Genomic DNA, 27,776 nt, shown 5'->3' on the forward strand with positions numbered 1-27,776 from the left:
CTTATACATTCAAAGGGAAGCTGGTGCCTATCTTGTTTAATTGTGGATGTCTGCTTATATCTTTGCATAAAGATTTCAAGCAAGGCTGTTTGCTTTCCATGGCTATGAAAATATATTGGCAGGAGTTTTAAAATCTTGAGGAGTATTTGCTTTTCAGTAAAAGCAGTAATGGAATAATATTCATTCACTTTGACCCACTATCTAGCAGATTATAAAAGCTGGTAGAAGTTTTTAATAAGGAACAATGCCAAAATACTGATTGGTGAGATCAGGTAAATAGGGAACTAGGGAATAACACAATTTTTAGTGACCTCCACATTTTGATTTATTAACTGTTTACACAGAAGCTGTAGATTTTTCTTACAAACTGCAGTTGTAACCATGCCATGAGGATTTTCTGCTCTATGCTTTGGCTGTTCATTTTCAGGGCCACAACAATCTCACTAATATAACCTGTGTAACATTGGATTTATTTTCATGTGCTTCCATTTTACTTTTTACCCAAGCTTGTTCTCTATCCTAGGGATCAAGAAATGGTTCAGACTGTAAATTATTAATCCAGTCCCATTTTCAGCCATACATAATAATTACTTATCTCCTTCAGTTATTTTTCATGGTTTAAGAAAAACCCAAAACCAACAAACATTTTTGGAGTGATATACCTCAACCATGAGGTGGGAGGATAGGAGAGCCTTAGCTTACATCAGGCAGACAAATCAAAGTCAAGAGCTGAAGCTCCCAAAGGAAGGATCTAAACAAGACAACTGTTTGACAGTGTCCTGCAGAATATCAAGAGTGACATCACATCAATCTATGTTCTGGACCAAGTATGAAGAATATTCCTGAAATTTATTTGTGGTCAGAATTACTCTCATGAACTGGCCCAGCATTACACTTTAGTCTTAATGTATCCTGAAGGGTTAGTTGCTATGTAGTTGGAAAGGCTTAGAGAAGTTCTTGAAAACCTTTCAAGACAGCTTCCCTTCCCCCCTTGCCTTGTAGTGAGACAAGAACCTGTCTCATGGAAGTTTAGCCATACAGACTGCCCTACAGGTCTCTAGGTCCAGTGACTTGAAGGTGATGTAACTGTGGTTTAGATTTAAGGCCACTGCACACAAATTAGTTTAGTTACATGACTGAGTAATATTTTTTCGATTTGAGATGAACACTTCCAGAAACAATTGTATGCTTTAATTCATTATTCAGTAAAGATGAAGAGACACCAGCCACTCAATAGTGACTCTTTGTAGATGGAACCTGTGGCTGCCTTATGCAGCTGATGTTGCCAGACCTTTCAATGGCACTGCAGAGGGACAGAGCTGGTGGTGCTGAGGGGTAGAATAGGCAGTGTGTACCTTGGCAGGTTTCTCTCTGCAACTATAATTATCAGTGCATTCCCAAGGTGAATGTCATTTCAGTGAAGAAAGTTTGCTCGAGTAGGTAGGGTAGTGTAAATTACCTCTCCCTCCAGCAACAGAAATGCAGAAACCAAGCTGTTTTGCCAAGTAGGGATCTACTTCTGCTCCTTGAACTGCTTGTTGCAGGATTAAAGAGGGAATGGGGCTTTTTGCTGCCCACATATCTAATATCCCACAGATGTTTTGGAGAAACAACAGCAGAAAAAAGATTATCTACCTCTCCAGTTTTGATCTGAGAATTCAACATATGTTTAGTATCCTCGAATGTTTATTTAGTCAGCCATTCTACACCATATCAGGGAGACTGCAAGATCTAATGGAGCCATTGCTGTCAGATGAAGTTTTTTTAACTTTGCAAAGAAGGATCAGAAGGAATTTGTCTCAATAGAGACAAAAAGGGGTAATAAAATCATACTCTGGTTCAGAAATGACCTAGCATTCTTAAGTAGGTGGAGATCTTCTCAATGAAATACCTGTAACCTGCTTCTCAGTGACCTTGCTATCCTTTGAGTTTCGTAGTTTTCTCTAAGAAGTATTTTATAAATTCTTTATGCATTGTTTGTCCAGTCTCTAAGTGTGAAGGTTCACAGTTTTTTGTTCTCTTCATCTGAAGTCTCGGATGCCAGATACATCTCAAGGAGATACATGGCAGAATCTAGTTCCTTCATGTTGCTGCAGTGGGTAGTTTTTTCTCTGGATTATGCTGCACCAAGGGCCATACTTTGCCACAAAAAGGATAAACCTATATTCCTCAACCCCCACCTTACAACTTCTCCCCTTGCAAAGGCACCAGCAATCATGCAGCCACTTGACTAGATCAATTAAGTAGCTGATACAGTTGAAAAATAAGAAAAAAAAAAAAAGTTTTTTCACCAGAGCACTACCCTTTCAGTATTGGCCCAAAATAACAGTGAAACTGCATTTTTAGTGTGGAAGGTGGCTTTGATACATCCTCAACAAAAATCTTTTACGTGTCACTCTTGGTACAGAGTATTTTAGAACAGGGGTTGTTGAAATATAAAACTTACAAGATATCACTGGCTGTCCTGTGCAGTGGTACCTTAGGAAACTTTCTTGAACAATGACTCACTAGCAATACTTCATGGTAACATTTATCGTGTTGATTCTGACATGACTCCCAGCAGAATAAAAATCTTGACATTGATGAATGTCTTGAAAGGTTTACAGGAATTCTTTAAAACTGCAAAATACCAGAAAATTTAACCAGAATATATATTAGCAGAAAATCAAGGGTGAAAGAAACCACTCAGAATTTCCCATTTTATTTTGTGCCATTGTTTTCTGTCCAGTTTGTGGATTTTGTCGTATGCACATTATATTCTCGTGTGAAGGATTTATTGATCTTCATTAGCAAGTCTGTTTGGACTGGTTTGAAAGGTAACATTATTAAACTGATCAGAAATATTACGCCAGACATTCAGAGTAGAACAGTCTGTTTTCTGTAGTATGACTACATCTAACACCACTTCTTAAAGTTGTTTGTTTTGTAAAGCACTTTCATACTTTAAGAATATTTTTCAAAGTTACACTATCGGTATGGATCCACAGAATTCTTTCTTTGCATTTCCAGCTGCTCTATAATAAATTCCATCTGTGTTTTAACTATATTTGTATTGATTTTTCAGCTATGCTAGCTTATGTCTGTCCTCTGTCTTACTGACCCTAAAGTCAACCAAAGTGGTGGGCATACAGCCAATTTCAGATGGCATTTGGTTAGTTTACTCCCTTTTAAAGTAGTTTAGGAAATGTTACTCAAATATTTCTCTTTTTGTCAAGACTGTTTAACTTTCACAGTTTCACCCCCTTTACTCTGAATTTCCTCCTCAGTATTTTTCCAGTTCTAGGAAAAGGGATTAGAAATATACCTCACCTCTAGCTATTTTCATTGTAGTTTTCTTTCCAGATTTCTAGGGATTTTTGTCTAGCTACGGGGTTTTCTCCCTAATCCTTGGTTTGGGTATAATTTTGCTTTGTACTACTTTGCATTTGTCTTGTAAGACATAGTTATATAACCCCAACACATAGCCTAAACTGGTAACTTTAAAGGGAATTAGGCTGTGCAAGAAGTGCAAGATCAGGCATTTGGAAAATGGTCCAGTGGAATTGTTTTCTTTTCCCTGTACAATGAGTATTTGTCTTAAACAACTTCCATGGCTCTTGGAAACTTATTTCACTTCTCCTTAGGTAATCTATGTTCCATTAGCCTTTTTTGGTCTGAAGCCAGTTGATTCCTGTAGGCTTTACTAAGTGTAATTTGCTTTTTTTTTTCCTTTTCTTTGGGTTTGTTGGGTTGGGTTTTTTTTTCCTTTTACCATTTTCTGAAATTTTTCAGCTTTTATTTAGTGGCTATTGGTTTGGGGCTTTTTTTTTCATTTCCCATTCTCTGAAATAATTCATGTTTTTGTTTCCCAGATCAGTGACCAGAATTGCAGCTCCTTGTTTCAAAAGCCCAAACCTTTACTTTATTGTAGAATGTATGGGACACTGTCCAGGCAATATCTGATTAAAGTATTATAAGAAAGTATATTTAGTGATTAGACTTATCAGACTTATTTCATTTTTTGAGAATCACATCCCAGATCATGTATCACACCATACTATTGATAATACCATTCTTCTGTCAGTGCTATTTAGGGCAGGTTTCTTCTCATAGCTTACTGGGAAATTAAAAAAGAAATAAAAACATTGTATTGCCTTTTACATACCCGTGAGACTGTTTCCTCACTTCTCTGTGTGTTGTATTCTCTGGAATGTGTACTTGAGTAAAGGAAGCTATATAGTATTTCTTAGAAGAACAAGCCAGGAAATAGTGATGCAAATAAATCAGTCAGACAGGCAGGGTTTTGAAGAGTGAGCTGGTGTAGTTACCTAGCTGACTATCCAAAATCCAAAAAAGAATTGCAGTTCTTTAAGGTGGGCTGAGGGGGGACAAAAGGTCCTTAAAACACACAACAGAAAGTGCAAGGAAGAGCAAGTAATTTAGAGTAATAATGAGATACTGGCTTCCTTGTGCCAGTGAAAAGACCTGCCAGCAATAAGGGGAGTTTATGTGCAGCAAATAGTTCAGAGGTCCGTGCTCAGCTTTGCTCCTTTAGTTGTTGAAAAGTCAGGACACGTTTTGGTGTCGTTTCTGTTTCTGGAGTTGTTTAAACACGGGTTTCTTTTGTTGTTTGTACCTATTGATATCAGTAGAATGTGAATGGGTAAATAATTATACACCAGGATAGCTGTGATACCATGAATTGAATTTGCTGCTTAAGGATGACTGCTGCAGTTGCACTTGCCTTCACAGTGGTTACCTGCAGAAGCTCATGAAAATTTCAGCACCTCTAGGCTCTGGCCTGCAGCACTCCTTTTGGGGTATATCTTCTCAGAGGAACTTTGAGCTTTCAAACCTCACATCACAGTCTTTGTCATGTTCTCAAAGCTGGTGTCATGTGTTATTTAGCTTTGTCTTAGTGGTCTCTCTCACGGCCTAACACTGTAAAAAGGAAAATATCAAAGCACCTTAGCACCTATGTTATCTACTCTGTTTCCCTTATTAATCTCCTATAATTTTAAAGTCTAGTTAAAAATTCAAGTAGGACCTTAAAAAACTGATTAAACCATGTGAAAGCAAAATATCATTCATAACAACTCATGTAAGACAAAAAAAACCCCCAACAAACTGCCAAAATTTGGGGCTTATGAGCATGGATTTTTGGTTTTTTACAGAGCATGATTTTTTTAACACATGGAAACTGCATACTTGCAAAGTTCTTGTACCTAATGTAAAACCTACACAGATAAATAGAATTTCAGTGCTTTTAAGAAATTCTGTGTGTCTGCTTCTTCATTGACTTTTCAGAATATTTTACCACAGGATACCCCATGATAGCTGTTCAACCTTGTTTCTAAAGATACTTCCAGTTTTGTTTTTATTTAAATTTTCACTTTAACAATGAAAAACACTTTTTTGGAGAAGAAACATATGTAGAATACTTCAGAGTCTTCTGGATATCTTCAGGTTAATATTTCTATCCTACAACAGAAGTGTAGGACATTTTATTGCATGTTTTAATTGAGGTTAAAGTGAAAACCACCTTTTAAAAATAGAATTGCATAGTGAGAGTGGTAAAGTTTTTATCAAAATTCAAGATGAAACAACAGAAATAATTAAATGTATGGCACAATCTTTTTACCATTTATGGTCATGGGAAAAAAAGAAACGGGAAAAAATGCACAGCATTCACTGGAAACTAGATAGCGAAAATGAAGTGATTAATGTGAAGTAATTTAGATTAAGAAGAATACATCTTAGGAAGGCATCCAAACCTGCAGGTTTATGTCACACATCACAGATTTTGCAAAACTGTTCCAATAATCCTGCTTGAATGAAATGTAGCATTTTAATATTCAGGCTTACTGCAGTATAAACATATTTGTCTTACAGTACTTTCTTGAAATGAAGTTTTATGATACTATATCCCTTTGCAGTTTATTTTCATCTCAGCTGAATAGCTGATGTGTGCAAAACTTGATGCTTCCCAAATATAAGAGTAAAAAGTCCAGAAAGAGATACATGGTGCAAACTCTCAAAAGATTTCTGTGGAATTTGAACCTGTAAGACTGGGTCGAAACCAAAGTTAAAACTAATTTGGACAAGTTTGTTCATCCATTTCTACCTAAACAGATCTCAAAAATTACATGAAAATGAGTTTATAAAGTCAGCTACAAGTTACTTTCTTAGTCTCCTATGAGTTCCTTTAATCTCTGTTCTGTCACCATACAGCACCTCACAACTTGCCCTGTTGTCATCTTGAACAAATGTTGGGAATGAAAGCAAGATAAAGTCCTTGCTTTCAGTTCTTATGCCTTTTATCTGTGAGTCAGAACAAGATGTCTAGAGATATCCTGCTAAGCCAGGAGCAGCCCAGAGATCCCCTGTAAGCCACTCTATGTGTGTGATTCATGGACTTCTGACCCAGTGGAAAAAAATCTGGCTGAAGTGATGATGTCATACTGAACATGTCCAAAACTGAATCTTTGGTAGCAAGGGATTTTGCTTGTTTCTTTTTAAATAAAAAATCTTGTGATCAAGCCAAATATAGGCACAGTTTAGTGCAGAGAAAAAGTCTGATTTCTGGCACTATTCAGATCATGTAAAATAAATTAATTCTCTACAGAAGTGCTCGCATGCTATAATGTCCTTAAGATGTACCAAGCACACCCCTTTATTTAATTTCATCTTTTAAACTTCAGTTTCAAAGGCACCTGATTCCTACAAATGTAAATGTTACAAAGTGGTGAAAAGCTGATTGCAGGTTCTTCTATCAATGTGCTGTGGACATCTTCCATAAAAGATGATGTTACACTTCCAAGAACACATTGCAGCTTACCACAGACTGAATTCTTCCTCCATGGAAACTATGGAAAATCTCCTGGTGGGTTTACATTTGGTGTAAGCAAGGGTTGTGCTGGCTCAGTGTCTCTTTGGTTGCCATACAGAGAGGAATTGCTGATGCAAGATGTTTTGGTCTGTAAACAAAGTATCGTGCAATGGTGAAAGAGCTCTCTTAAAAAAGCATTTTGTTGCAGTGTACAGTGTTGGAGTGGTTCATGATCCACTAAGTAAGGAGAAACACTAGTCAACAGCTTTTCTGTGTATTTTAGAACAATTGCATTCCTCTTTCTAAGCCAAAATATAGCCATCACCATTATATAAATGTAAATCTTTCTTGAGAAGTCTGGTTCTCTTCCTTCATTTCCTGTAGCATGTTAGCTGCAGCTTATTTCAGACTGTTTTCTCTTAAGCTCCCAGAAAATGTAAACAGAGCATAAAAATCTTGTCTACAAATCTTCTAAAAGTAATTCTGAACTCCCACCAGGAGTACATTACCCATAAAATCAGTTGTTGCAAATTACTATTGAAGTTTTTTGAGGGTTGTTTTGTTTTGTTTAGTTCTGGTTTTATACATTTTAATGTCTAGGAAGAAGAAACCTGATTTCTAAACCAAAATTAAGTCTTTAGCATGTTGTGCTTTGACATCTCCAATCTTCATGATGCATGTCTTTTTGTTATACATAATGGAGGGTTTTGGTTCCTCAAAGTTCTGTTTAACTTGTGAGCATCCTTCAAAGGAAGATCTTACTAGAACACTGCACCAAGAGAGCTAAAATTCTTTTGTGTTGTTAATTTTGTTACAGTGCTGCTTTATTCTTTGTTTAGCACTTCTGTTTTGCCCAACAGACTGAGATGAGTCAAACTATGGAATAAGACTGAGAAGTTTTCCATTTTTAGTAAGCTTCAATTTTTCATTTCTTCATTTCATTCTGCTGCTCCTCACAGCAGTCTGTGCTTATTTACTATTTACCACTTGCAGATGTCACTAGCTATCCTCTAACAAAGTCATTCATTATACATTTCTTTGTAAAACCAGACTGAAAAATGGTCATCTACTTGCAGTTGTGTTTCTGCTGCTGTTCTGTGTATTTTCTTCATTTTGATGAAAACATGTTGGTAAATTTTTTCCAGATCTAAATGCAATGGGGTTTGCCAGCTATGCATATGGAGAATAGTGCTTCCTCTTCCCAAGAATTTGTGCCCAGCTCTCTCAGACATGTGCATTGTCCTTGACTGCTGCTCTAAATATAACTTTATGCATGACTTTTGACCACTCATAACTACCTTACATTTCAGAGTAGCTTTCATACAGGTCTCTCCCAGCATAAGTTTTAGTACTTCTACACTGAAAATTCTGACAATATTATTTTGATATGGCTTTCTTATATAATTAATGTTGCTTCTATGGGTCTATAATCACAAACACATGCATTAAGATTAAATGATAATTCAGTTGAAACTATAAACTGATGTGTAGTAATTCTTGTTGGACAGTTGTGCTAATGAACAAACTGGCTAGTGTACAGTGAGCCTGTTTTATCAGTTAAGTCAATGCACAGACTCATACTTCGGCAGGGAATTTTTTGAAGATCTTTATTAAAATGTATCATCAATATGTGTATCTATACATTCAGAATATGATAAGATGTTTAGTCTGAGAAATATGATTTTGTGTTATTGAATATGTTTTACAATATCACTAAATGTTTTAGTGCTTATGCTATAATGCCAGTAGTTTTTATTACAAAGCTGAACATTAGCACGGAAAATCAGTTTTAATTTACTGATAAAATGCTGACTTTTTTTCATTGTTTTCATATTTCTTTAATAATAGTAAAGATTTTTGAATTCAGTGTTTCCAAGCAGCAGGTTGAAACAGTTGTTGCCAGTACTCTAACCTTGGTGAGTGGTTGTGCACTGGTGCTGAATACTTTCATATTCAGACAATAAAACTACTCAAGTCTGTTGGGTTAATGATGTGATCTTTCAGAGCACATTTCTGTTCCACTGCTCATGCAGAGCCTTCTAGTTTTTGACCACATGAAACTGCAATAACATGGATGTGGGGCAGGACAGCATAAGGGCACCCTCTGGCAGAAGTGAAGGAGAGACAAGATATGGTGCTGGTTCTCTGAGGACAGTGCTTCAAAACCCTGAGAAGGAGGCTGCCATGGCTCAGTCTAGTTGGACCTGTGGATTTATTGTGAGCTGTGGAGTAGTTGGAGTGAGGGGCTTCACTGGGGGAGGTGAAGGAAGCACAAACTGGCAGGTACTGAAAAGAGAAGATGGCACAGGGAGCATTTATGCTCTACTTGCATGGAAATAAACTTGCACATTTAAGATTGCCACTGGGGTCAATGGCAGCAATGTAGCTATCTGCAGTATTTAGAGAAACAAAACCTGTTCTTTGAAACCTGTTTCACCAGACAGAGAGAGGACTGGAACTTTCATTGAAAATCAGTTGAGTTGTAACTTCCAGACCTCTGGGAGGTCATCCTCTCTGCAAGGGTAGAAACCTAAGCTTTCATATGCATTTATCTTAGATTTTTAGATTGCTTTCTTGAGAGCATTGCCAGTTTCTGTTGCAGCAGAGACAGAAGAAGAGCAAATGTAGAACAGCACGTCAAAGGTCGAAGGATATGTCCTCCTACCCTGACCACGTCTCTTGTGGTGTCATTTGTTCCATTCAGATGAATTGATGTCAGATGACAGGGCCTGGACAGTAAATTGCTTGCAGAATCAGCAGTGAGTTATTTGTCAGTAGCCTGAACACCTGCTGAAGATGATGGAGTAGTTCTGGAATAAACTGGTACTTCTGCAGCCTTTAGCAGTAGAAAGGATGAGCTCCATAAGATACCACATTTTGTTTTAAATTACTATTTGACAATGCTATATCTTTGTGACCTTAGTTTAATTTATTCTTAAAATATTTCTGTAGTTTGGATTTTTATTTTAGCATTTTCTTTGTCAGTTAGGGATGTTTTATTTACATTAATCTTGAAACAGACTACTTGAAACCTGATCTTTATGGGCATAAATTCTCCTAAACTGTTCCTATATGTTTCTTATTTTGCTGAAATTGTTTGGTTTGTTTGTTTGTTTTCTGAGGTGAATTTTAGCATGCTAATTTAAATATGTAATGTAATCATGATGTCATCAATATATTTATTCTGTTATTTTATTAAGCTGTTTCCTAATGTTTTTCTAGTTTGAGAGTTTCTCACAAGTAAACAAACTTGCTCAGGCCTCTGTTGAGGGCAAGAATGTGGTATAAAAATACCAGAGTCAGTTTTCTGTTGAACTGAAAGTACAACTGACTTGAGTGCAGCTGGAGTCTTACAGGAAGGTGGTTATAAATGAACCTTTGTCTTCTCTGTAATTATTTTTTTCAGGCACTTGTGTCCAGGAGCAGTCACTATTGCCCTGTACATCAGTGACTTAAAGCAGTGCTCTCTGTTCCAGTTTACTACTTGTTTTCAGCTTCAACCAACATCCTCGAGAGCTTGCAACAATGGAAGGAGTTTTAGCATTATTTAAGGACTTGTTTTCATAACTTAATACTAGGGAACCATATTGAGAAATACAGAAATGCTTCCAGATTCCCACGCAGAATTAAAAAGTTTGACATTTAGCTATACCTTCTTCTTTGATTTTTTTCAAAACGTTGTTTCTTGTCACACTTCATGAAAGGACTGTTTCAGAACACTTTTACTTATTTTAAATCACTGCTTTGTCAAGAGTTTTCCTTTTAAGGTGTAACAGCTCAATAAGCTCCTTAGTCAGATAACCAGATCTCTGTGGATCAACTTTTGTCTCAGCTGTCAGTGTGGACATATTCAGTATATATTCTCCTGAACTGCTGTCATTTTCTCATTTAAATTTAAAGAAAGAAATCACTTCCTACAGCATTCCTTGATCTTTGGTAAAAAAAAAAAAAAAAAAAAAAAGAAAAGGCTATCACATAAATCTACTAAAAAATCTAAAAGATGTGAAAAAAAAATACAGTGACCAGCAGGACTGAGTTTTGGTTGGGGTTTTGTTTTTTATTTGAGTGTTCTTCCTTGCTTGTTGTGGCTTCTTATATAGACTTGTACAGTTTGACTGTCAGCTCTTTCTCATGAAGTACCTGAAGTGCTAGTAAAACTGAGTATCAAGCAACAGTAGCAGCAGTAGGGAGTGTTCCCCTAGCACATTTCACTGTCTTCCTGCAGGTTAGCTCCTCTTTATAAGCCCTACTTTTAAAAGTTTCGGGATATTTTGAGAGTAAAGCTAGTCTTGCTTTGTTTCTTCACGTAGCATAACAGAACAGTAACTTTTTAAAAAGTAGGTAGCAGTGTTGAGGGATTCCTTTTCTCTGCAGAAAGCACCAGTGAAATCCCCGCAGGACACGCTGTAACCTGTTCTAAAGAACAACGGAAAACACGACAGGAATCTCTGAGTTTTTACACTGGAACTTCATCGCTTCATTTTCCTTTGTCTCGCTGCCAGCGGTTTGCAGCCGCAGCCGGGGCGGCTCGGGGAGCGCTGCTGCTCGGGAAGCGGCGGCGGCCGAGCGGACGGAGGGAGCCCCGGCCGGAGCCCGGCCCGCCCGGCCCGGCAGCTGCTCCTTACATGGGCATGGCCGCGGCTCGCCCGGGGCCCGGGCGGGGTGGCCGCTGGAGCCGGGCCGGGCCGAGCCGGGGGCGGCGCGGCCCGGGGGGCTCAGCCAGACAAAGAACAGTCCCGGCAACCAAATAAGGAAGTTGGAGCTGGAGGATTTCAGAATAGGAGCGGAGGGGGAGATGCCGGGGAAGCCGGGGAAGCGGTCTGTGTGCAGGGAGCTGCTCTCTCCTGTTACCAGCGGAGTGCTGAATGCAGGGGATCGAGGCTTGTCCATATCCTTCTGTGATCTTCAGCCAGCCTCAAGCTGTGTTTGTCATATTTTCTCATGTTTCTGAAAGCTCTCTACAGATTTTTGTTTAGAAAGGAGGGGTCTTTGGCAGCCCCGTTGGTTAGCAGACTGAAGATAAATGAGTCATCCTTTGCCAAGGGGAAAGAGTCCCATTGCAGATAATTTTAGGCATTACAAAAACATGTTATAAGGTTTTGTCTACTGTAGTGTTCTAATGAAAACTTAGAAATTCATCTAGAAAGGGTACACAGGCACCTCTGAGAGTCAGAGGTGTCTTTGCAGTTAAGAACAGTAGTAGAGAAAGAGAGAAAAGAAAGAAAATAAGTGCTAGAAAACCCTAAAACTGTCCTGGTGATTCGGATAGAAAAGCATTTCATAACAACATGAAATATGGAAAAATGTTCTGGGATTTCAGAATTGCAAGTTAGGTACTGGTTTAAACATAGGTGTAAAATTCATGCCCTGTGATCCAGTGTCTTGGGATGTTGTTTTACCTACCTATATGGGCTGAAGTTAAAAGGTCTTATTCCTGGTGGAAAAACACATGGAACACCATTCACTTTTTCACTTCAGACTCAAAGCAGGAAGAATCCACACAACAAATATTCCGAAGGAAGAGCTATAATCTCTGCTGAGTGTGTGGAACCTAGAATAGAGAAAACTAAATAGCTGGGGGCACAAACTTCAGCAGTAACATTTAACATACTGGCCTGGTTTGCTCTGGTTTGAAAATGTAAGCAACAGAACGTGTCCTAAAGTCACAGCCTTTATAGCAAACAATTACATGCTCTGTGAGCCTGACATCCTGATGAAAGGAAGTAAGTTATGCCTTGATCTTGAAATTGTGACACGATCAGCTCATAAACAGCTACTGAAAAACATTTTAAATACTGTAGGGAAGCCTGGCTCAGAAGAAACAGCTTCTTCATCTTTCCTGACAGGCCTTACAATTACAGCAGCTGTAAGTTACTGAAGTGTAACTAATTGAAAGATACAACACACTCACTATTGCCATATCGGGGCCATTAAAGAAGGGAATGTACTGTTGAGATTTGAGTTCAGAACTGGGAAGGACTTACAGGTGACATTCAAACTGCTGCGATCCTCTGTGACTTTTTTTAAGCTTCTAACAATTTTAGCATCTGAAGTGCAGGTAGACATCTCATAAATCCATGGCAATGCTTGTAAAAGTGAGTTTCAGTATCACAGCTGAAAAGTGTTATGTCAGCTTTACTATGAAGTAAAGCCTGAGCAGTGAATGGGGTTTTTTTCTAGGTTATATTTTGTTATATTTAATTTCCAGAGCTCTCACACAGTATCAGTAGTTCTGCAGGCCAGGAAATCTCATGGATTACTCATGGGACCAATCATGTGGGTACTGAAATATCTAGGAATTTAAGGAAGTCATTGGGATACCTGACTTCTCCATATGCTTGTTGTTCAACCATCACTGTTCCAGTTCCTTATTAGAAAGTGCCTACATAGTAGACCCACAGTTCTCCTCTGTGCTGTCATAGGGGTTGCACAATAAGTCTGATCAATATAATTTAATTTTTTTACCCTGAGGACCTTTGCTATTTTAGTCTGAAAGGTGAAATAGTGGTATAACAAAGAAGACTTGAGTGTGAGTCACTTCGTCACCACGTATGTATGCACAAATGCAAGCATAGGTGTATTTCCACAAAAATGGTAACTGCTGCCTTATGAAAATTGACTCAGTAATAGAAACTTCTAATTTTTGTTTTTCTGTTTGTACTGTTAGAAGTTTAGAAAAAATTCTTGTTGTCGTTGTTGTTGAATCCTGTTTTCCTAGATCAGAGACTGCAGTATGATTTGCTATCAAGTGTTGACCCTAGTTGTGTTTTCCTTTTTGCAAAGCACATAACTTTAATAGTGTGTATTTGCAGAGTTAAAAGTGATGGGATATGTTTGCCTAAATATTCTTTCTTGCAACAAACATGTGATCTTTTATTTTCCAGAAGTGCTAAGAACAACAAAAGCCACAAATAGCTTGATACTTCTAGTTCAGACATGGTGAATTTCACCAAACAGAAATAGGACCAGACAAAGCAATTTGCAGTTACTACCTCAGTGTTTGCCAACACCAGCCAAGTTAGGTAGAACAGAATACTTGAAATAGTGCTAAATGCTTTGGACTGGCACATGTTTGGTAACTACCATTTCAGAGGTACAGTCAGTCACTTTTGGCTTTGGGAAATCCTAATTTTGCATTCTGGCCTTCTGAAGAAATCTCAAACTCTCACACATTTCAAGAAAATCAGTGTCCTGCTCTGGCTTGGGAATCCACATTCAAAGCTATGCAGAAAAGCTTTGACTTTTCTGTCAAAGTTTTATCCCACAGTATGGGAGGTGATGTAGTTTTATGGAGATACTTTTTTTTGTTTAAATTAAATTTTAAAATTTGCAGTGGTTGGCATGCCAAAGCTTATTTTGCACAGCTAGTGTAAATGGGATGCATTTCCCTTATGTAGGAAAAACAAGGAGATTGCTGAACTGTCCTCCATAGATCATTGAATTCAGTAAGCTGCATGTGAATCAGTTTGGAAGCTTGTAAACTCTTTCAATTCCCTCTTCTGGTCAGTCCTTTGGGTTTACTTTACTGACATTTCCATCTGAGTTTAATGATGTTGGAACTGTAATATGATGCAAAGCTGCATTGTAGCTAGCTGAATACTATTTGGGTTGATTTACAGGCATGCCTATATCCTCGCATTAATTTCCAGATTTTAAGACCAAACAAATCTCATGTCATGTGTGTCCCTCCCTAGAAAGCACCATTTGAATCTCGATCACAACTTCTTCCTAGATATCAGAATTTTTTAAGTTTCATTTGTTGTATTTTTATCTTTTGTCAAAATATCCTGTCTTGATTTTAAAAAATTGAGACTTCTGGTCTTAACTAGTGTGATCAGAATTGCACACTCCAGTATAGCTTTAAATGTCTCAGTTAAGTCAGCAGCTACAATGCTAAATTTTTATATATTATAATGAGGGAAAAATCAAGGAGGCAAAGATAAGAAAGGCAACAGAAGTGTAGGTTTTTTTATTATAGCACTTGGAAAACAACAGTTGTTTTTATTTATAAAAATATATGTATGCTATTAAAATACACTTCTTTCACTGAAGATACACTGCAGGCAGAAAGATTGTTTTTAAATGCTACAAATTATTCTGTAATAGTTTAAGAATTTGACAGACACTCACATTGAGCTATTTTCATTTATTTTCACTCATTGCTGGGATGTGATTACTTTGTTAAAGGTTTTCTCCCTGCATTTTCAGTTTTTCTTTCCTGAAGCCATCCTTTTTAGTTTTCAAACTTCAAACAATACTAATTTCATTTTATTTATGGGGTGATTTGAAAAGTAAATCTTAATTTTGTGAAGCTTCTCAGAGTGTGAAGGAATGCTAGCAAGAAAACTTCAGGCAGTTTGGTGTTTGCCTGCTTTACTAGTGATATCTACCATTGTCTTCCCTGGCCCACAGAAATTACTTGTTTGGCTTCTTCATTTTTCCAAAAGCTGTTTGTTATCATTATAATTATGTTTTAATTATTTTTTAAATATTAGGACTTAATTGGAGTTGTAGGCAATTGTCTTTTTATGTGTGAATTATTTTCCCTCATTTTGGTTTGCTAGTCATGCTGTTGATATAGTTGGAAACTCCTTAAACCAGAAACAAATGTTCCTGGAACTGGAATTATAGGCAAAGTTGTTTACAAGAAAGAATCACAGATCATATTAAGTTAAGCATATGGTTTTCCTTCTTTTCTCTTTGGATCTTTATCTTGCAATGTGCCTCATGCTTGTTTCCCAGTAAGCTGAGCTTCATTTTCACTTTCCATGCCCAAATATGCTGTGGAGTCAAAGATAAGTGTCTTGAACTCAGCTGCTGTGCACAAGTTGTCTCTGCTTTCATCTTCCGTCCCCATGAACTGAACATACGCATGCACACACAGACATAAAATTCTTATGTGCAAAAATTTTAAGAGTTGTGACAGAAGAAATGTTGGAGAATTTAATGCATGTCTTTGATGCAGTATTATCTCAATCTGTTATAATCAAATACAAAGGAGAAGGTGAAGTTAAGAGATGTGAAGTCCAGGTAATGTTTTTCTATCACTGACTTTTCCTACTGTACATCAGTCTGCCCTTTGTTGTGTGTGTTGCATTATCTGCACCTGTTACAGGCCGCAACAGAACTATGTTCTGCTTTTTAGATAAAGTTCTTGACAAGCATACCTACCAAAAATCATAGAGAGACCTGACCAGCCATGAGTGATACTCCTTTTATCTTTGTGCTATCTTAATACCATGTGTATGAGCTGCCATGCTTCTTCCCCAGAGTCATGTGCCAGAATTGGAAACAGGGTACTAGTGCAGCGCCAGCCTTCTGACTGCCAGGTCCTGGCATGCCACTCTGCTCTAGCAATGGGGAGATGCTTCATTTTCCCCACCCTTTTTCCTAATTGGCAGCATTCCTCTGTTCTTCCTGTTGTGTTCTGGAGGGGCTGAGTGATGTGGAGTGAGTTCTGAGTCCTAAAGAGGGCTTAATGGTGAAAAGGTGTGACACGGGTTGAGTAAGCAGAGAAATTTTCAGTCCTACCTTGTTCTGCATTGTCCACTGTGGAATGAAATTTCTCAGGTAGAGATCTTGCTCATTTTGGAGGTTCATACCAAAGTTTGGAGGTTCATACCAAGTTGGGAGAAAAGAGTTATGGTGATGTTCTTGTAAACCAAACAGATTTCCAGGCATCCAGAGCTGATCTATAATACACACTGATCAGAAACTGGAGCCCAGAGAAGAAAGAGGATCACCCTTGCTTTCACCTGCCCTAAAATTTTTTGCCTGTTGTCCAGGATGTTGAGCAGAGCTGAAAGGCAGCATGTTCATTCACTTACTTGCTGCTCATGAGGTAGTAAATGAAAGTGATACCACTGATCACCTCCATGGGCTAAGCATGGAATTGAGAATAGTGATTTTATAGATGCATCTTTTGAGATTATCTATCTTGTTTTAAGCAGATGTTGAAGTAGACGTTACTAGTCATTAGTTCTGTGCTATGATTGCTTATAAAACTGATGTTGGTGTGTAACCTGTAAGAAAGCAATCTGTGTGGATCCAGACCAAGTGGCTTATAGTAGGAAGTGTATGAACCAACCATAGAAATCTGACACTCTTTATCTCCTTGTGGGAAAAAATAAGAAAAAAAAAAAAGAGGAAAAAAGAAGAATTATCTACCTTCAAATGAATGCCTTAGTGGAGTATGTAGTAGTAATTAATGCATTTAGAGTAAGTGACACTCTGGAAGGTTTTGTATAATTAGATCACAAAACAATTAGATTTTTATATCATATAGTAAATTTTTTCTGATCACTGATGCTACTACTCTTTGGCAGGTGAAGAACACACAGAAGACTATTTGTAAAACAGATAACTGCAGTGCAATAGCATGATTTTTTTCTGAAAAAAGTTTTAAAATCAGTTTAATCTTAACACTTGGGGTCTTGGTAGTGATGAGTAGTGGCATAAGTGTTAATTTAAAAGAACACAGAAGTGTTAAAGGACTTAGAAGAACAACTTGAGACATCGCTTCTGCAGTTGTACATTAAACGTCGCAATTCCACCCGCTCTGTCATGCCGAGGAAGATGATGCGGCAATCGTGGAAACTTTTGCCTCGCAGAAAAGCTAAAGTAAATTCTCTTTTGTGCAGCTATATGGCAATATGGAAGAGCCTGAGATGATTCTCAAGGCTGTTGCAGAAAACTTGCCTTCTCAAGGTTTTCTGCTGGCTATGGATGTTCCTGGAAGGAAAAAAGTGAGCTTCCAGCCTGGGACCCGAGCATTTTTTGGCAAAAAGTGTACCACAGAGTCACAGTTCTTGCAGCTCCGAGGGAGTAACTAAGGCTGCGGCAGCGGGTAGGAACATCCCGATGGCGACTCGCTGAGGGAAGCCCGCGTCTCGCTGCCGTTCCCGGCAGCCTGGTACCGCCTCCCTCCCGCACTCCTCGGGGCGCCCGCGGCGGCCGGGACTCTTAACGTGAAGCCGCTGGAGTGGGACGCGCCGGCAGCGGCGGCTCTCAGTGAGTCACGGCGCGGAGCGGCGCCCCGGGCCCGCCCTATATAGCCCGGGGTACCTGCGGGCGCCGCTCCGCTCCGCCGCCTCCCCGGGACACCGGCGCTCGGCTATGTGAGAGCTCCCGCTCCGCCGTGCCCAGGTAAGGACGGCAGCGTACTCTCAGGAGTTCGCGGTGACGTGTCTTCTTCGGATGAGGTTACCTCACGGCAGAAGCGGTGATGGGAGGCGAAAGGTCAGGGAATATGAAATCATGCTGTAATCGGACCGGGCTGACCGCCTTTCTTTCGAGTATTTCTACTTTTGATCTACACTTTCTTGATCTTTTAGTTTGCCTCATCGTCTGTAGTCGCATTCGAGTTTGGCTGATGCACTTTATTTGCTGACCCAGGCGGTCCCCTTGTGTTTCCAAAGGCAAAAAAAGGATGCTTTTGTGGCGGCAGCGGCTCTGTGCATCTCTGTAGCCCAAGACTTGCTAAGTCAGTCCTTAACAAATATGATAGGGCAGAAAACTATGAGTGCCTTCCCAGCCTTCTTTGTACGAGACATCTGTAGGAACCCAGTGATAGTTCTGGGTGAAGAAAATTGGTAATGGGCAGGAGACTTGATCTTTTAGAAGATTTACTACAGCTTCTTACCCAAATGAAACCAAACATTGGAGTTTTGGGTTGTTCTCTGGAATTCATACGTCTATAAGGAAGACATATTTGGTCATCTAGCACTTAATGTACTCTTGTAGCTAAATTTTTTTGTCTAATGTTTATCACTGCTTGTTGAAAGGAATTTGGTGTTACTTAGTAACTTTGTAACTTAGAGGTTTTTTCCCTTCTTTTTCATTTCTGTAGCACACATCACATATTTGTTTAAATTTTAGTAGTGAAGACAAAAAAAAAAGGAAAAAAAAAGAAAAGTTTCCTGGCAGTAGGCACATAATTAGAAAGAAGGCTGGGAAAAGTAAGACAGGCCTTCTTTATAATGATGTGTTTACAGAAACTTGGAAAGCAGAGATATGCATTGGCTATCAAAGAGAAACCAACGTCTGCTATTGGAACATTTAGGTCAGCTTTATATTAAGGAATATGGCACTGCAGAGCACACATCTAAAAATAGGAGTGGACACAGTCAAAGTTTCATTAGGCTTTGAGGTCAAGAAACTGTTTTTCCATGGTATTCTGTGGCTGTATTGAACTGAAACCATGATTCCTGTGAACAAACCTTATATTTCTGAAATTAACTTTGTGAGATGTATTACATGCTGTGCAGAAAGTTTTATGTTCACTCACGGGTTTGTGTGCACAGAGGTACACTGGCATTCTGGGGTGGGAAAAGTTTTGATGACGTTCTTTAAGAAAGCCCAGCAGTTTCCAGACATCCAGATCTGGTCGGTGATTCACAACGCATACCAGACATAAAAGGATTAAGATATAGAATTGATAACAAGAGGGTGGAAAAAAAAAATCATAGAAAAAGTTCATCACATGCCCACTGATTGTACCTAAACCACTTCACTATGAAAATGAGGCAATCTTGTGAGAACCAGATTCTGACAGAGATTGTGTTGCATCCTGCTTTTGGTTGGGGAACAAAACCTGAAAGAACTGTCTGTGAAATTATGTTCTTTTATTGATTTTCCTGGCCAGAAGGAGAAACCCTGTGGGAAAAGGTGGGGGCAGAGGGATAAGAGTTTGAATAAAAGAAACTGGAAATGTGGGGTAGGAGATATACAGATGTTCTTGCAATGTTTGAAACACACAGGAATATGCAGGTAGGATATTGTTGGAATTGGGAGTGTCTCATTTGGATAAACCAAATCCTCATCTTTGAGATAGGGGAAATCTGATAGTGGATCTCATATTTGAGATGAGATTTCTTTCATCTTTGAGATAGTGGAAATCTGATAATCACAAAGTCAGAATTTAACAAGTTATCACACGCTGCAATCTGACATAGCAGTTTTCCTAAAATTGCAACAGTGGATATATGGTCAAGCTTTGTTAGCAGTTGGCAGATATATGTCACGTAACTTTTCTTGCTGCTTTCTGAGTCAAGAACATTTTTGCAGTAAAAAACTATCCTGAAAATTTGAAGTGTGTTTTAACTAACAATTAAAAACTATTGATGTAAGATAAATGTTTCTGTGCTCTTAAACTTACTGAAATCCTAGAAAATTGTCTATTATCCTCAAAGTGTTCTGAAGTTTCTTTCTTCTTTTCTTTTTGTTTATATTACTGGCAAAGCTCATCTTGCTGTACACTCATGCACCAATTATTGTGGGCCTATTGACTAGCTCGAGCCTACTGTTTTCTCTTTGCAGAGACTGTGTGATGATTGCAACATAGAAAACTGCAGAATTTTTTAAGCTGATGTGATGGTTGTGGAGGGCATCTAACTGCTCCACAAGCAGGAGTGTGATTGCAGTTTTGTCATCCACTTTGTGGTCTGTGTGACTACAGCAGCCATTTCTAATAGCTATGTTAGAACAGCATGCGTCCTTTTTTGTAAGGACACAGTGGTAAATCTGATGAGTAATGTTCAGCTGTTGGGCTTTAGGCATTGGAAGACCAAGGAAGCAGTCTGCCTGGAACTGACCTGTGGGATGCTGGTCAGTCCACTTATATGGAGAAATTCTTCTTTCTCTCCTCTACAGAATTTCTTCCTATTACTCTGTTTCAAAATGATCCATGAGAGACTTACCTTACTGAACTTACCTGGTTCTCAGCTGGGCAAAGGAAACCAATCATACTTGTAAAATCATGCAGTTGATGGAAAATATTGTGTTCCTCTAACAACAACCTAATTTCTCATCTGGTTCTACTTAAATTAGCTGCTTTTCAGTTTTACTCATGCCAACATTCATGTGGATCCATGTGCCTGGGAGCAGAGTAGACTGTCACTGAGTGTGATGTCATATATGTAGGTTTTCTCTGTGTGTATAGCATAATTTCCTGTAGATTATGAATATTTGTGGACACTACACCTGAAAGACATGAAGATAAAGGTCAATGCAAAGAAACTCTGAAAGGTGAAGATAGCATATGCAACATTAGTTCCATCATTTCAAAACAAAATATTTTATATTATTGCTATGTGCTTTTTTTCATTTGCTGTTTACTGTCCAAGAAAGGAGTCTTCAAGTATTTGGGGGTTGTTCTGTACCTTAACTGATCTGCAAAGAGTTGGTGGCCCTAAGGAGGTTTTGTTTTCCCCAAAAAAATTTCAGGATTACGTAGAACATATAAATTGACTGATAGTCCCAGATATATTCTTGAGAACATAATAATTGACTGGAAATCTTTTATCCTGAGAATATTATTTAATCAAAATATGCCTGTGGACTTATGTATTCATGTATCATCTTCCATTGGAAACATTCCTCCTTTCTTAACAGCTAGCATTTCAATGCTACATTAAGTAATAAAGTTCCCTTTAGAGAGAAGTGCCCACTCAGTAATAGCAATACTCAGCAATGATTTCGTAGCAATAATAGATGCATTTGGAAGAATATGTATGGAGTAATTACTAACCAAATTATAGGATGCATGGAAGACTAATTTAAACCTCTTAGCTGCAGAAGGTGAAGAATCTTGTGACCACAAGTGTCAGAACTTATTGGAGCATTATAGATAATTTAACAGTTTGGTATTCATATATTAAATATATAATTATCATAATTAAAAACATAATTATCAAAGAAGAAGACCCAATAATTAAGGCAGTTCTTTTTAGATGTGTAGTCCACTTTCTGGGTTAGCGCATGAATAGAAAATTTAGGAAATACTTTCCTCCACATTTCTGTCTAGACACTTACATGGCCCTTATCCCACCTGCTTGAGACATTCTAATCTTTGCCAAGGCAGGAAGTTTGTATTTCCTTTATTGAAGCAGAAAGTGATTGTAATTAGTGTATTGTGTATGGCACTCCCCAGCACTTCCCCCTTCCACAAAGGGAAGGAACTGTAAGAAAAACAGCACTTATTTTTATATAAATAAATAAATATAGTGGGATCAATTTCTTGCTGGGATTTTTCTGCCTTGTTCACCTGTGTGAGGTGAGTCAAGAAGCAACTAAATCTGCTTTCTCTAGTTTTCATAGTGTGCATATCTCTCCAGTGATAATTTGAGTAAGAAATCTTTCATTACCTTAGATTATCTTAAACCATTGTTTGTAGCAGTTACTCAGAATTCTTTCCAGTCCTTCCCAGGACATTCTTCTGAGCCTTGGAAATTGTATTCATTCATATCAACAAAATATTTTCCTGTTGAAATTTCTCTTTAAAATGGGCTTCAGATTTTGTTTGTTACCAATTTCAGAAGATGGTCTACATTATGTGTTGTAGCATATAACACAGGATAAGAAAAAACAATTCTTCTAATTATTCTCTTTGAGAAATCAATCTGGTATCACAGTTCACTGTAGTGTATTTCAAGCAGAAAGTGGTAATGAGGGGTTGAGTTCTTACTTCTTCCTTCATAATATGGAAGAGTTATTTAGTTGATCTATGCATCAGGAGCTTCTACACTGCATTGCCAAAATGTCCAAGTTCTGGTAAATGTTCATAGGATGGCACATAACTTATTTGTTCTTTTGGGATTGTTTAAAGTAAAGGTTTTTTAGGAAAATACTATTATTTCTAGACATGATGTGTCAGCCAACAGAAATGTACAGGAAAATATTTTTTTGGTTTTTATTGGCAACATGGCTACATTTTTTTTTTCCAGACTTAAATGTAAAAATAGATTAGCACACAAAAAAAATCCGTTTTAGTGGTGTTAACGTTTATACCAACCATATAACCCCATTGAATTCCCAGTAAAGGCTGATACTTGTTCTGTATGCTACTGTACCTATTACAACAACACAGAACCTATTACACACACAGAGGTGTGTATGTAAATAATGGGAAAACACAAGGTATTACATTTACAACATTAATATTAAACTTTTACCATCTCAAGTGGATTTGTTTGAATCCTAGCATTTACAAAATTTCTGTTTGTTCTCAAACAGAAGGTCAAGAAGGCTGATGACATCCTGGCCTGTATCAGCAATAGTGTGGCAGCAGGACCAGGGCTGGGACTGTCCCCCTGCACTCTGCACTGCCGAGGCCACACCTTGAGCACTGTGTTCAGTTTTGGATCCTCACTTTAAAAGTGACATTTTGATGCTGCAGCATGTCCAGAGAAGCACAGCAGGGCTTGTGAAAGGACTGGAGAACATGAGGATTGGCTGGGGGAGCTCGGGATATTTAGCCTGGAGAAGAGGAGGTTCAGGGGGACCTCATTGCTCTCTACAAGTGTCTGAAATGAGGTTGTGTTGAGGTGGGGATCAGTCTCTTCTTCCATACCTGCAGTAAGAGGAACAGAGATAATGGGCTCAAGCTGAGAAGGGTGAGATACTGATTAGACATCAGAAAATAAAAAAAATTATAAGGTTTAGTGATTTAGAAGTTACAGTGGTAGTGCTGGGTGGATGATCTTGAAGATCTCTTCCGAAATATTGAACTGTAATAAAGATTCAGTCAGCTGGATTTAATTTTTAAATTGCAAATTAAAATGAATTCCTCTCCTGTGATGAAAAGAAGTGTACATCAGAGAGCAAGAAATGCATGCTGGCAGTATCTGGTAGACAGGACAAACTTCATTAGGAGGTCCTGCCTGGGCTCTAGTGAATAGAAAAAGAGAATGGAATATTTAGATTTTTTTGTACTTCTGCTATAGATTCATTTAAAAAGTATTTCTCCAGCCACACTGAATACAGAAATCTGGTTTAAATCAAGACCCACATGTGTTATAGCAACTTTGCTCAGGAGAGCCAACCTGCTGGGTTTAGGCCAAGCTTTCAGCTGAGCTTGTTCCGACCCATTTTTGCACCTTACTCACAACATGGAAAACTTATCCTTAAAAATAGCATAATTATTTTTCTGTAGTTGGATCTTCAAATATTTTTAAATTATTACTCTATGGCTGAATTCATTCTTCTGAATAAGCTGAATCACAGTATGAAAGCACTCACTAGAAACATAATTGTTTCTTCAGTTCTAAGTGCCATGTGTGTATGTACATCCAGATGTGTGTAAAATGTTTCTAACTTCAAAGAGCAGATTATGCAGATTTCTTTTATGAAAGAAGATAATGCAAGTCTGTTTCTGTGTGCATATGAATCTCATGGTGTGTGAAAATATATATGTGTGTGTGTGTCCTTACACACACACATCTACAAAATCTCTGTCTTATGAGGGTACTTTGTTTAAAGCAGCTATTAAAGTGAAAAACTATTTTAATAGCCAACTTTGGCCAGCAAGGAGATTCACCAAGGCAACATAGAAAGTTTTGCACAAATGAAAGTAGAGTTTCCTTTCTCAGAAACCCAGTGGTGCTGTATTTCTTTTAGCCCACCTCACTCTACTTACATTGGCTCTGAAATACAAAGCCTTGCTTTGCAGTGTTTGAAGGTTTCAGGAGGGCAACCTAATTTATGGTTATTTTTGTTCTGACCCAAGATCTAGTGAATTTTTTAGTAGAAGTGAAGCTTTGAAAGTCCCAGGGGCAATCATATTTTGTGGATGGAGTATTTTCACGCAGTCTGTGTTTGTGTGTGATTTGCATTTCCTGTTAAAACTTCTACGGAATTCAATAAAGACGTGAGTTACTTGGTATTGCATTACTGATGGTGAGCCTGTTGCAAGATGATGCTGTTTATTTCTGTGCAAATCTGAGGTGCCTAAAACCAGAATTACATAAAGAATATTTAAAGGGAATATTGATATCCACACTTACAGAGGTGTTGGTGCATATAAAGAGATGTCTTTCAGGCATTTTAATGAAAAGACTGCCTGGGTTTCAGAAATGTTCATCTGTATTTCTCAGCTGACAAGCTACCAGATCGTATTTTTCTCTATAAACTGCAGATTGTTTTTTTTTTTCAGAATACATATATTCCTCATCTGACATGGCCAAATTCTACTCTTTTTCTGCTTCCAACGCTACCTGATAATTTTTGTATATCCATGGCAATTCTCACGTGCAGGAGTTCAATATCCTTGCTAATAATGCTTATTTTTTCACATATAACATTTGTAGGCAATTTTTTCAGGCAGTAAATAGATGGCCATATTGCTTGGCAGTGCTCTAGGAGAAAGTCTTGATTTCCTATAAAACTTCATCGTTTTCCTATCTTCTTCAAAATCTGGAGATCTGTATGTGATGTAAAATAGAGAGACACCTCTTCTATGAGTGTCTGTAGCATGTGAAATCCATAAGGTGAGACTGTGGAAGTTCACACTATATTGAAAGTACATTGTGTTGTCTTATGAGTCTCTAGAATGTTACATGTGGTTTCCATTCCTTTTTCTTTAGTGACTTTTGGAGTTTCTGCTAGAGATTTTGCAGTTATTAACTGTTTAACATTTCCTTAAGTGGTTCATCGGGAATTTCTGGAAAATTATTGCTTCTGTTTTCTGCTTTGTATTAAAATACCTAAGCCTCTTTTTAGGTTTGTTTGTTTGTTTGTTTGTTTTTGGTTTTAAAAAAGAGAAAAAAATCCTACCAGTTGTAATTCAGAAACACTTATGCTTAGATGTTGTTTTTGTGGATATGCAACTGAATTAGATGACTGTTGCATGCACATTTTCCACATAGATGGAGAGAAAAAAGGCGTGTCTGTTAGGATAAAATCAAAATGATATGTCAACATTTTCTAAAACAATGGATGAACTTTCAGCTATTGACTTTGAGGTTACATCTACAGCTGTCTATGACCCATAAACCACAGCAGCTTGAAATGCTTCTGTGACTTCAGAAATAAAAATTATACACCGATTCTAAAACTCTAGGTTCCCATGTCTCCCATCCTTTCAAAAGTTAATGGTCGTGTTGATGGATAGATATACAGAGACAATTAATATCAATAATGACATTTGTCAGAATCACATGAAATACCCAGAAAACAGAGGAGGAGGCCCAGAATCAGGATCTCTGCCAGGTTTCCCTTGCTCTCCTACCAGTTACATGGCTACCAGTTACAGCCATCAGCAACCAGCTGCAAGCAGCACATGAGCCTTCTCTGCAGCCCTGGCTGGAACCTCTTGCACCACTCTAGTCCTGATGTCAAAGGCACGCCGTGCGCTGTGCGGACTGGTGCGCTGGAACCATTCTGGCATGGTGAAGCTTAGCACTGACTACATGCATCGCAGTTAGCCCAAAATCAAGGACTTGGTTTCAGCTCTGTGGAATCTTTTTGGGAAGGAAGCAGCGCTTTTTGGAGCAGGAGCTGATATCTTACGGGAGCAGAGGTTTGTGATTGTCCAAGTTTCAGAATACCCAGCTGGTGTGTGGTATCTCACTGGAAGTTTTCTTCAACAGACGATCCCAGAGCTTCTGCAGGATCACAGAAGTATCAAGAAATTTAGATCTCAGAAACATGCACAGAAGTTTGTGGATGTTCTGTTTGTTACAGGCTGCAGTTATTAATGAGGGTATTAACATGTAAGCACAAATGTTATGAATTAGTTTCAGGTTCTTTTGGTATCCAGGTCTTGAGATGAAGTAGGCCGTTTGTGCACTTCCTCAACAGATGTCATTATCATCTGTGAGCATGGATCTGTGTGATGAAATATTTGGTTCAGAAAAAGTATAGAAATCTTTAATATTATATTTAACATAGTGTTTTACAAAAAGGCAAATAGACAAAAAAGGCAATAATATACCTCTGGTTTCATCATCTTCTGGCTGCAGTTTGCTCCTTCTACAAGTTGCCAGACAGGGCTATTGCATCCTCACTTTTACCAGTCTTTGAAACTGTTTTGAAACTTCGTAATGTTAACATTCCTGTTGGGCACAAACTTTGGACTTTTTTTGTGGTAGACTGTAACTGGAAAAGAGGAGTGACCTAGGGACAGTTAATTATAATAAATTACAAGAAAGCTCTGTTGACCACTGAGGCTAATTGTCAGTTTGTGACTAAAACACAGCACTTGCATTATGTCCTTTTTTGGGTTAAGAAGATAGATGTTTGTGCTTTGAGCATTACTGCCTACAAATGCAAGAGACAGGCCGTGTTTACTGAGTGAATTCTTGTAAGAGTACTGAATCAGAGGAACTGTTTGCAATGCTAATATTTGAAGGAACATGCTCATTGATAAAGAGCAGAACAGAATAGAATTGGAATGCTTTTAAGCAGGAAGCTGATCAGCAGTAAATGAAAGCTGAGGGAGTTGAGTGAATTTGAATGAACATACAGAGCTCTGTGATGCCTAGTATTTTTGCTTAGTAACCTCTCTTTTCTCCAAAAAGATTTATTATGTCTGCCAGAATTTCCAGTACTGGCAGAGCAAAGTTGATTATGCTGGGTAATGGAGGATTGACTAATCAGAGTGAAACTGGGATGTTTGGGAGAGAGTTGTAAAACGTGTGAATTTCTTTCTAATTAATGGAAAGGCTAGGGCCCCATACAAAGAGTGATACAAGACAGAAGCTGCTTGTGTGAGAGATTAAAATTTTCATAAGTACATAATTAATTAATACTTACTGTGCTTCTGAGTTATGGAAATTCTCTCTGTCATCATTGATGGTCTTTTTGATAGAGGTAGAATCACGGAAATTTGCTGTTAAACTTCCTGAGTTACCAATGTTACTCTCTGTGGTTCGTTTTTGAAATTGTTCTCAGATGCTTTCTCTGTTTAATTACCTCAGATTCCTCAAAAGTTGTGTTATAGGTTTGTCATGGTTTGACACTGGCGCAATGCCAGTGCCCCCATGAAAATACATTCTCCCTGGTTTCTGCTGTGAGATGTGACCAGGAATAAGCAAAGCAGGCCCCCACTTAGAAATAAAGAAAAGAAACTATTAACTAAACTACAACTCTAAGTAACAAGAAACACACAGGGAAAATGAGAACCTTCCAAAAACATTTCCTCCTCCCCCCCCACCAAATCACCAATTCTCGGTCCATCACCACCCTTTAAATA

At 38.2% G+C, this 27,776-nt stretch overlaps 1 protein-coding gene across 10 annotated transcripts in view; it reads left to right on the forward strand.

The window, feature by feature from the left end:
* Positions 1-27,776, forward strand: part of PALLD (palladin, cytoskeletal associated protein) — a 187,723-nt gene that overhangs the window by 100,421 nt on the left and 59,526 nt on the right. Inside the window, exon 1 of one of the 10 annotated variants that reach the window (XM_036382785.1) lies at positions 17,881-17,953. The exons of the other annotated variants lie outside the window; for them this stretch is intronic. The gene's annotated coding sequence lies outside the window, so the exon portion shown is untranslated. Of the gene's footprint in view, positions 1-17,880; positions 17,954-27,776 lie in introns of those variants that run through there. 10 annotated transcript variants of the gene reach the window in all.

Source organism: Molothrus ater, chromosome 4, assembly GCF_012460135.2.
Source record: "Molothrus ater isolate BHLD 08-10-18 breed brown headed cowbird chromosome 4, BPBGC_Mater_1.1, whole genome shotgun sequence".
Taxonomy (NCBI): Eukaryota; Metazoa; Chordata; class Aves; order Passeriformes; family Icteridae; genus Molothrus; species Molothrus ater.